The sequence below is a fragment of the Micromys minutus genome (genome assembly GCF_963924665.1).
Source record: "Micromys minutus genome assembly, chromosome: 4".
NCBI classification, from domain to species: Eukaryota; Metazoa; Chordata; class Mammalia; order Rodentia; family Muridae; genus Micromys; species Micromys minutus.
In genome coordinates this window covers 21,962,862-21,974,371 of record NC_137973.1, presented here as the reverse complement: position 1 = coordinate 21,974,371, position 11,510 = coordinate 21,962,862, and positions in this window count along the sequence as shown.

Below are 11,510 nucleotides of genomic sequence, written 5' to 3'. Positions count from 1 at the left end.
TGAAAGAGACCTTAACTGAAAAGGGTTTAGGAATCAAAGGCATCTATCTAGCTGGCTATGAACCCAAAGGCAGGGTTGGCTGTAGTTGAGAAGCCACCTGGTTGTGGCACTATACCACCAAAAACTTGGTTTCCTTCTGGGGAGAGAGAGAGAGATCCCTCCTCCCCACACTTTCCCTTAAGAGTGGTCTCTGAGCATTAAAGGGCAGCAACAATCTGTTGGATGGCAGGAGAGCCACTGAGCCCTCACTTCCTCCTGTTCCCGTTGGGTGAAACCTGTACCAACTAAGGCTTCTCTGCCCTCCAGCAAACGGATGCCCCCGTTAGGTTCTTTCACTTTATGGCTGCAATAACTCTTTCATTCTCTGTGAAGAAGGAAAGGGTGGGTACCTTTTATGCACATTCTGAAATGTGTGCTCTCATATGTCCAAGTGCTCTCCCCACCCCCCAGCCAAGGGAGGGGATTTTCTAATTGGCTAGAGCCAGGGAGCCTGAGAAGTCATCACAGGACAAAAGAGCCTCTCAGACAAGTAAAAAGATGATACTGGACAACAGACAAATGAATACAAACAGTGATCCACATTTCTTTCCCTGACCCCTGTTATGCTAATGCATACACAGTATGCCAACAAGAAAAAAAGTGTGTGTGGGGGGAGTACTTAACTTTCAGTATTTCACACAGAGCACACTTTGAAACACGCTGTACTCAGATAAGCAAAGGGGCCATCTACCTCCATCTTTCTAGCTTCAATTTATCTCTTTCTCCATTCTAGCATTAGCCCTCCCATCCCCCAATTTAAATGACAAATTATCTGGTTACTACTGGTGACTGGAATGGAAAATTCCATGTTAAATGGCGAGTCGTGGACCCTTCAGTTTGAGGGCTACAGATTTGAGACTTAGGAAAAGGGGCCATGGGACAATTGAAACAGAAGAGCCAGAATACAGCCCCTGAAAGAGAAAGATGGGTTGGATTTAGAGCCACATGGGTGGGTTGAATTAGGAATTCCATGGGTGTGCTTCCCCAAGAATAGGGAGGGAGGTCACCCACCACCACCCCATGTACCCCATTTCCTGCTATTAATTCAGCTGCTGGGCTACATACAGTGTCAACTGACTGCTGAGGGTACTTGCTCAGTCTTGGTTCCCAGAACTCCTCTGAGCACATCTGTGTTGCCTAACACTGCCTTTCTTCATGTGGTTCTCAGCTCTGGCTGCATGTAGGAATCCCTGTTGGATGTTCTTAGGTACAGTGTCTTGTTGGTTTGCTTGTTAATACTGATTGTCAACTTGATATGTTGATAGATTCTATATAGGTTCTAGAGTCACTTTGCAGGCAAACCCTTGAGAGTGTCGGTGAGACTTACCCTAGATGCCGCTCCATCGTCTGAGGTCCTGTACTGAATCAGAAAGAGAGACTGAGCTGGGCACAAGGATCCATCTGCCTGCGACTACTGACTGGTCTGCGGAAGCAATGTGATCAGCTGCCTTCTTGTCCTACTGAGACGCCCACCGTGTGAAAACAACCCCCCTTTCCCTTTCATGGCAATAAGAAATGACAGGGTTTCCTTACCCAGGCTGAATTTGAACTCGTTACATATCTGAGGATGACCTTGAGTCCCTACTCCTTCCACCTCCACCTCACAAGTTGTCAGAATCATGGGCTGTGCCACCATGCTCCCTTGCCCCAGACCTTTTGTTTACAAGAAAAAATATTTCAAATTGGTAGCTTCAGAATGTGATTTGCTCATCTAGACGATGAGATTAAACATGTTTTAACATTGTCTTCTTTGTTCCTTGCCATACTTTGCAAAAATATCTGCAATGATATTTTGTAATATATATAAAAAAAATAGCCACACACAAGGAAATAGAAATAAATGCGTATGTGTCTGGTGAGTTGTCAACAATGGCCAGCTGATTCAATAGGAAAAACAGGAACCATTCAACAAGTATACTTGTTGACATGATTATACACACAAGCAAGAAACGGAAATTAAATCCTTACCTCACGCCACACACAAAACCAATTCAAAAGGGATCATAGACCTACAGGCAACAGTTACCACCACTGAACGCTCAGAAGAAAATCATGAGTGTAAATCTTCATGATTCTGAGTTCCAAAATGCTTTTCTAGATATGACGGCAAGTGAACAGGAGAAAGAAGGAGAGAGTTGGGAAAGAGGGAGAGAAGGAGGAGAGAAGGAGGAGTGGAAGGGGTAGAAAACACATACATGTATATTGGAGTTCAACTACATTTAAAAAACTTTAAGCTATTGTGCTTCAAAGGACATGGTATATAAAAAAGTCCACCCACAGAATGAGAAAAGTATTTTCATGTTGTATGACTGATAAAGGACGTGTGTCCAGAGGTCTGAATGTCAGATCATAGCAGAGGGTGAGAGAGACTAAGCAAGACAAATTTACTTTGATATCAAAGCTACTCCATTGACAATTAACTTCTTAACTTATGAATGAATCATCCCATTTAATGTGAGCTGGCTTGAACTTACTATATAGACCAGACTGGCCTCAAAATTATGGTAATCCCCCTGCCTCTGCTTCCCAAGTCCTGAGATTGTGTGTGCCTAGCAGTCTCTTAAAAGCCCAACCTAGCCCCACCTCTTAATATATCACGATGAAGATTAAATTTCAGCATGTGTTTTGATGGGGACACTGAAACCATAGCAATAGAAATGAGCAGAGTAGGGGATGGAGGGCAGAGCTGCTGAAAGGTGTGGTGTTCCTGCTTAGGCTGATGGCCATGTTCTGAGACGCATCCATGGTGATGTTATGAGATCTCCTGAAAGACAACTGGGTTATGCACTTTTGGGAGTGAGCTTTCGGGTATGTGAATCATTAAGCAACAAGCCAAGTCATGTTGGAGGAAAGTGAGAGCACGTGCAGCCATGCTGAGGTGGGACAGGGTGTACAGGGATGAGGGGGTCCTGGTCCTACCTCTTCTGGTCACAGCCTGCTCGTTGATCCACCAAACTCTTGGAATTCTTTTTGTCACCATAAAGTCCCAGACTTTTTTTTTAAATGCAAAATTAATTGGGAGATAGAGGTTAGTAATTCTCCTAACCCACCTGTCCACCCATTACTATTTTATGTATCTATATTTTATATATTTTATAAATTTTAGAATACATATTTTATAATATATATAAATTAATTTTAGGATAGTTTTCACCACTCCTAGCTATGGTCGAGTATAGGATAGTTTCCACCTTATTACATTTTTAATGTAAATTTAGATTTACAGAAAAATTATAACAGCTTCCTCATATGCCATAATTCACCAGTGCCTGCTATTAGTAATAACCTCCATTAGGATAGCACATTAGTCACAACGAATGTCCCCCAAAATGATGCATTATGATTAACAAAAGTCCATGCTTCATTCAGATTTTCTTAGTGCTTGTTTTTTTTTTTTTAATCTAATGTGTTTCTCACCACAGGATCCTATGCAAGATACCACATTATATTCAGTTATTTTGTGTGCATAAGCTCCTTAGACTTTCTTTACCTTTGGTGACCTTGGCTGTTTTGAGACATACTTGCAGATATTTCACACGACCCCACTGTCTAGGAGTAGCTGAAGTGCTTCTCACCATTAGACTGGTGTGGTACAAATGTTGGAGGAAGATCATACTGGTGAATGCCTTTTCGATTCTATGTCAAGGGTACATTTCAACAAAATACTTTCCCACTGCGGATGGTGACCTTGACCACCAGGCTGAGATAGGATTAGCTCTCTTTATTTATGAAGCTCCTGGTTTCTGTTGTTTTCTCTTCTCTTTTTCATACTTGTCTCAAGGAGAGTGTTTGTATGAACACCCACAGAGGCAAGCTGCAATGTCATAGCTAGAATTTAGATCTAGAATGTTCTCCAAAGACCACTGGATAAAAGACTTGGGAGGTGGTAGAAACCCCAGGGGGTAGGGACTAGTGAGAGGTCTTTAGGCCATTGGGGTGTGGCCTTGAATGGGACTGTGGGACCCCAGGTCCTGCTCTTTCTTCTTGGCGTAGTGGTTCATGAAATGAGTTGTTTTGCCTTCCCATCTTGCTATCAGAGAGCACCTTACAACCTGCCCAAAGACAGCAAACCAAGAATAACCCAGAAGCTAATAGTTGCCTCAGAACAGCCAGCTAATAGAACTTACTTCCTTGAAGGAGGAATATTTACACCAATAATCTGAAATTCTTTCCCCAGAAACAACCTCTCTTTTCCCTCATTGCTTTCACAATGCCCTTGTTTATCTCATCATAAACATACATATTTGTCTCACGTGTTTGGTTATAAGCTAATTCTTATTTTTATTGTTGCTTGTTCGAATGGTTTCACTGGAGCTCTTTGAATGGTGGGCTAGTCATTCGCTGCTGTGTTGCTGTTGGGGTGCATAAATCCTGTTTTGTTTGTTTTTTTAAATTACACACAGAATATTTCAGTCATAGCATGAAGACATCTCACACACCTACCCATTTGGTATGATACCTGCTAACACTTTTTTTTTGGCATATCTACCTATATTTTCATTTTCATCTGTAATGGATAACTTTTTTTTTTTTTCAGAGCTGAGGACCGAACCCAGGGCCTCGCGCTTGCTAGGCAAGCGCTCTACCACTGAGCTAAATCCCCAACCCCAGATAACTATTTTTAATTAACCATAATATCAGGATGTATAAAAGTCATAGAAAATGACTCCTAAATGGTATGGATTATAAGCTGCTGCTGAATTCTTCTTCTTGTCAAAATGTTCGTTTATTTGCTTGTTCGTCCATTTGCTCATTTATCCATTTATTCATTTAAGTTTGGGTTGTTCAAACCAGGGTTGTTCAAACCAGGGTTGCCCTGGATTTGACTCACTGTGACCTCACTGTGCTGTTCTGTGCTCTCCTGTCAATATTCCTTCTGAACTACAATTAGATCTAGAAGACCATGACCTCCAACGATAACAACGTTAACATGGAAGCCCACATCCGGACTCAGACTTTTAATTCTGATGGATCATCTACCTCCAGGAAGTGACTGTCCTCTGATCCACATTCACAAGGAGAAAGTCAGACTTCTAAGCTTAGACTTTAAAGCTGACAGGACTCCACTCCTTGCCCCCCTTCCTGCCATATGGAAATGCCAGGGAAGAGGCAACCGGGTGCATATGTGTTATAAGGAGTGTGATTAGTTTTTGCTGGCACATAAACTCTATATCACCATAAGCTCGATTATTTTTCAACATGTCATTTTTAGCAAAATATATGTGACATTAGGTCAGAAATGCTGATACATTTTTTTTCGAAGTTGAGAATTCACATTCCTGAAGATTTCAGAACATTCTGTGTATTTATTTATGTCCCAGGCCTTCCCTATTGCAATTCCAGGTCCACTTTAGTGTCCTCACAGAGGGGTCCCGGCTGGAGACAGCTTGCTCCTGCTGCACAGGCCCCCAACCTGCATCTACAGCCTCCCCAGCTCTTTCAGCTTTGCTTTGTACTGACAGCTCTCAACCTTCAGCCAGGAAGCTGAACTGCTTTCTTTGATAGAATCTTGGGCACCCGTGGCCTGACTGTTCTTGGGATAGCAAATTGAGCTCTCTCATCTGCCATATACAGAGAGAGATACTGCTTAGCAATGAGGCTAGATGAACAGGTCAAACCCAGGACACGGTAGCATGCTAGGCCTCCACTCCCAGGCAAGGTTGACCGTATGCCACTACCGAGAGATTACATTAAGTCACTTCTTTGTAGCACCAGGAGACTTTTCATTTCTTCTGTTTCTCTTTCGCTCCCCATCCAGATCCTTAGTCACTTTTCAACAAAAGATTAAAAACTTAGGGGCTGTGGCTGTGGCTCGGTTGGTAGAGGGCTTAGGTAGCATGCATGGGGGCCTGGGTTCGAGTCCCAGCTTCAAATAAAGCATGCTTGGTGGTAGTTAGAAGCAAGAGGATCAGAAGTTTAAGGTCATTCTCAGGTACACAGTAAGTTTGAGGCCAGTCTGGGCTAGGCGACACCCCAACTCAAAGAAAGAAAAGAAATCTAGCCAGATTTAGGGAAATTGCATTAATATAAATTCAATGTATTTAAATGTACATGTCATAAAAAGAAATGAATAAAATTCCCTTTCTGTGCACTTAGAGGTGCTGGGTGAAGCTTGTCTGGAAAGTTCTGACACTGCCTTTCCACTTGGGTGCCTCCACCACCCCGAATTCAAAAGCCTGTAGGACACTGCCAAGAGGTCCCTTTGGAACATGGTGTCACCTACACTGACATAGCACTGCAACTGCCTTGGGGACTTCTAGTGAAAAAGCCATAGGCTTCAGCTTGAATTTTGTCCCAGGCAGGTTACTACCCCAGCCCCATGTTCCACAATGGCTGATTGCCACTTCACAGATGGCCCTCAAGTGGCATGGGCCACATTGCTTTCATTCCATCATGGCTGTGATCCTAGGTGGGCTTGGGGGTTCTTAACTCAAATGAGTTAAGTTGGGAGTGGAATGGAGGGCCACCTTCCCATGCCTAGAGCTCCTCTGGGCACTAGCTTTCTTCTGTCCCTAGTGCCCTAGTACTGCACCCTCCCCCATCTTCCTCTTAGAAACCTGCTGTATTGTTTGTTTCTTCCCATGACTTCCTGAATCCCTGCTTTCTCCATTTTTCTGGACATTCAACTTCCTCCCTCCCACAGAAATCATGTCCCAAGTCTGCTCCTGTTTTCCAAATCTAGACGAGGGCTGGAGGCCCGTTTCGGCTGTCATGTTGCTTTAAGCAGATGGCAGGGTGCACGCAAGCCATTAAGTGTCACTGGTAGAACAGAGCTCAAGCCGACGACCCAGTCTTTTAGGTTCACTGTGGCATCAAAGTCAGCTTGATAACAGGTACCTGTGATGGGGGTGCCACCAGTTTCTAAATAGTGTGTCCAGGCGCTTGCTTACAGAGGCGCCACCCTATAAAGATAACTGGAGGCTGCGTGGGCCCTGGGGAATCCGAAGCCGGGACCTCCAGCCAGGTTGAAAGCTTCTTGTCTCAGACCCTCTAGAGATCAGTGGCCTGGTTTGCTTGTTCAGGCTCCCTGTTGAGTGCTAACAAGGGACCCTTTGCCCCGTACAAGGGACTTAGAGCCTGCCCTGGCCACTCTATCACTGCCTTCCAGCCCCCGAGCCAAGGGTGAGCCTTCTTCAGACTTTTGACACATTTTCCAAACGTTTAACTCATGAAGGCCCATTCGGTTCCTTTAAAGCTGTAGTGCAGGCTGGGGGGGGGGGGGGGCGTCCAACCACAGAGAAACCCATGCCTTGGATTTGGACAGCCGAGAGCGATGGTTTTTCTCCATATCAATTTTGCCGAGGGATGGTATGCCCTCCCACGCCCTGGGCATCCAGGAAGCCTTATGAATCGGCCATCGGGCATTCACTTGATAAAAATAACTTTTAAATTTATTGGCTGACAAAAATGCTTTATTTAACAAACCATCCCGAGGCCCTCTGAAGATAACATGGAGGTGAAAGCCAAAGCTTGCATTTCACTACAACTGGAGGGCGAGAAAGGGAAACCTCTGCTGCAAACGCAGCACTGAAATTGTCTTTTGTGCAGGAGACGGGTTCCGAGTTACGGGCTTTCTTACCTACTAGAAGCCTGATGGTGGCGGAGGGTTCCCATGCACTAACGACGTCTTCCTTTATATCTTTGGCTTGAACTCTAATTTGCTTACAGTTTAATGAACATCGGCTCTCGCTGCGAAGTGTCTAAGTACCTGGGAGATTGAACACTTAGGCAGTCGGATGGTCTCGCTCCCGCACTAACCTTCAAGCTCTGCATTCTAAAAAGACTTCTAAAGGAGAGTGGTTCTTTCAAGCCTGGTGAGCCACTTCTGAGGAGTAGCAGTACACTCAGATTAAAAGCCATGATCTGGATGGAGACTTGGGTTGTGCTACAAGAAAAGGAAAGGGTCTCTCTTCTGTAGGCAGTAGTGAACGACTGTCATTGCCAGGTGTCGCTTCACGGCTGTCTCCTTCCCTGACTTTGGCTTCAGCAGTTACTCCCAGTAGTTCCCTTCTTCAGGCGCTCTCTTCATCTCTGAGAATTTGGAAACAGGAGGCAATGACGTCAACGGAGGCAGTGGAAGAGGTTTCTGCAGTGGCCCCTGTTGCTCATTTCTGAGATCTCTTTCCTTCAACACTTTAGCCCTGGAATAAGCTGAGGTTGTTTAATAGGGTCCGCTAAATGTCCATAATTATCGCCAGCAGTCACGACGCACGTCACTTACCCTGACTTCTGAAAGCTGTGTTCGAGGTAAAGCGTCATCCATAGGAAAGACCCGCAGTGAGTCTGGGATCGGCCCTGAGATGCCGTGTTTCTGGGAAACTAACTCCCAGGTGAGACTTCTGGGCTGTAGTCATGACGCCATTTACCCGGGAGATTCTATTTCATCTTCCTTACAACCGTGAGGTAAGGGGGACTGCTGAGGTGCAGAGACTCATTGACCTGGCCACGGAGATGAGCTGAGATGTGGAGTGGGAACTGGCTTTCTCTGCGTCTGCCGCCATTACCTGAGCAGAGCATTACTGTGCATGTCTCCTCCTCCGGTTTCTATCAGGTGCTCTTGTGTGTCCATTGCATTTCTCGTTTGTGGGATTAAATACTCCTGACAAGAACGAGTTTAAGGGAGAAAGGGTTATTCTGGCTTACAGTTTGAGAGGATGCTTTTAACTTTTTAAAAATTTTATGTATTTTTGTGAGTGTGGTGTGTGTGTGTTTATACACAAGCACATGCAGGTGCCAAAGGAGACAAGAAGATATTGAATCCCCTGGTGTTGGAATTACAGATGGTTGTAAGCAACCTGACATGGGTGCTGAGAACTGAATTCTGGTCCTCTGCAAGAGCAGCAAGTGCTTTAACTGTTTACCTAGCTCTTCACCCCTCACCCCACCCCAAGATACATTAACTGCTTACCTATCTCCCACTCCAAGATACATTAACTGCTTACCTATCCCCCACCCCAAGATACATTCAATACCTTCTATAATGGCAGGGAAGGCAGGACAGCAGGAGCAAGAAGGTCAGCTGGTCACATTGCATCAACAGCCAGGGAACAGAATAGAAAGTGAGGCTAGCCTATAACCCCTCAAGGCACCCCCTTCCCTCTACCCCCAACCAGTGACCCTCCAAAGCACACTTCCTCCTGCAAAGCTCTGCCTCCTAAAAGTTCCACCTCACCTACTTGTATCACCACCTGGGATTGTTCTGCATCCAAAAGTAGGGAAGACCAGTGGTACACTGCTCTTAATTCATACTCTTCTTTAGTGAGCCTTGGTTCACAACAACACGCCATCTTAGAATCTGTTATATTGCAGTCAAGGTCATTGGCCAGATTCAGCAAACCCTCCCTGAGTTCCTAATACAGGTCAACCAAGGCTCCCAGCAAGACAAAGTCTCTACAGAAATCAGTTTCTCTTTGATCATTTCGGGCCTTCAGTCTTTGAAGTGACTGCCGAGGTAAATTGGTACCTCCCTTGAAGATTGCAAATGGCCCAGTGCACTTTCTAAGTGTCCTTCCCCATTGTATTGGAAAGGTTCACTGTTCTCTCACAGCCTAGGCCTAAGGCACACCATGTTAAACGTGTCAAACCCTGGCTTAGCTGGATGCTGTGGGTGTGGACAGTTTTCAAACTGCCTGTGCCTTAGTTGCCTCGGCTGTAAAGAACCAGGCTATTGGTCAATGGTATCCACAAGATTACTATGAACAATTCATGGATAAGTTCATGTGAGGAACCTTGCCAGGAATAACCTTTAAAAACAATGTACTGAGAGATAGCCAAGTGAGCAAGAATTCTTGCTGCACCAGCATGATCAGAATTTGGGGCCCTAGCACCCATATAAAAAGCCAGACATGAGACCAGAGGGATAGCCCAATGGTTAAGAGTTTGCATTGCTCTTCCAGAAGACCAGAGTTCAATTCCCAGCATCCACATCAGGCGGCTCACCTCTACTTGGAGCTCTCTCTCCAGGGAGATCTGATTCCTCTGGTATCCACTCCTGCATTCGTATGCACATACCCACACAATACACAAATAAAGATGAAATGAAAGAACACAAAGACGACATTACCACGTGTGCCAGTAACCCCCAAGGTGGGGTGGCAGAGATAGAGGGTTCTTCAGCTTGCTTGACCACCAGCCTATCCGATGAGCAGTGAGCTCCAGGTTCAGCGAGAGACCCTGCCTCAGAGAATAAAGTGGAGCATGATGAAGTGGAGCATCCATTTTTCTCTTCTGACTTCCACACGTGCACATAGGTGATTGCACAGAATCACATACACCATATCCACACATACACACACATGCACAAGTAATATTTTGATATTAAGAAAACGTGACTTTTCTGTATATCAAAAAAGACCCACAAAAAATCCAATTTTTAAAACGAGGAACAGATTTAAGCAATGAATTCTCAATGGAAGTATCTCAAATGGCTGAGAACCACTTGAAGAAATTTTTAACCTTAGCCATCAGGGAAATGTAAATCAGAACGGCTCTGAGATTCTATCTTACACCTGTCAGAATGACTAAGATAAATAACACAAGTGACAGCTCATGCTGGCAAGGATGTGGGACAAGGGGAGCGCATCTCCATGGCTGGTGGGAGTGCAAACTTGTACAGCCACTGTGGAAATCAATATGATCGTTCCTCAGAAAGTTGGGAATTGATCTATCTAAAGATGCAGCTACACACTCTTGGGTGTATACCCGAAGGATGCGCCACCATACCATGAGGACACTTGCTCAAAGACACTGTGTTCACAGTGGCTTATTAATAACAGCTAAGAATTGGAAACAACCTAGATGCCCGTAAGCAGAAAACTGGATAAAGAAAATGTGGTACATTTACACAATGGAGTATTACTCAGCTTTTTTTTTTTTTTTTTTTTTTTTTTTTGCTTTTTTGTTTGTTGTTTTTGTTTTTTGTTTTGCAGACAAAAAAATGAAACTAGGAAAAAAATCATCCTGAATGAGGTAATATACCCCAAAATAGTATATGTTCACTTGTAAGCCGATATTAGCCGTTAAGTAAATGATAACTCTTACACTCTAAAGACCCAGCAGTCCGGGGAATACAGAGATTCCCCTGGGAAGGGGAAATAGGATTGATTTCATAGGCAGACTGGGGGTTGAATGAGAGGAGGAATTCAGGTGAGGTAGAGGTGGGGTGGAAGGAGAGAATGTGGGGAGAGATGACTGGAATTTGCGGGGGGGGGGTTCCTCTGGGGTTGGCATGGAAACCTAGTAGAGTGGAAACTCATAAATCTTATGATCTTATGTAATCTTACAAAGGTGATCCTAATGAGGACTCCTTAGTAATGGGGGATGTGGAGTCTCAACTGGGTATCTTTTGTAGCCAGGCAAGGCTTTTAGTTGTGGGGCTAGGTTGCATTTAATTGAGTTGTTGGCCAAAGGGGGTCCCATGGACATCCCCCGAAACACCTGCTGTTGCCAAGACAACAGGTTTCTCTCTAAAA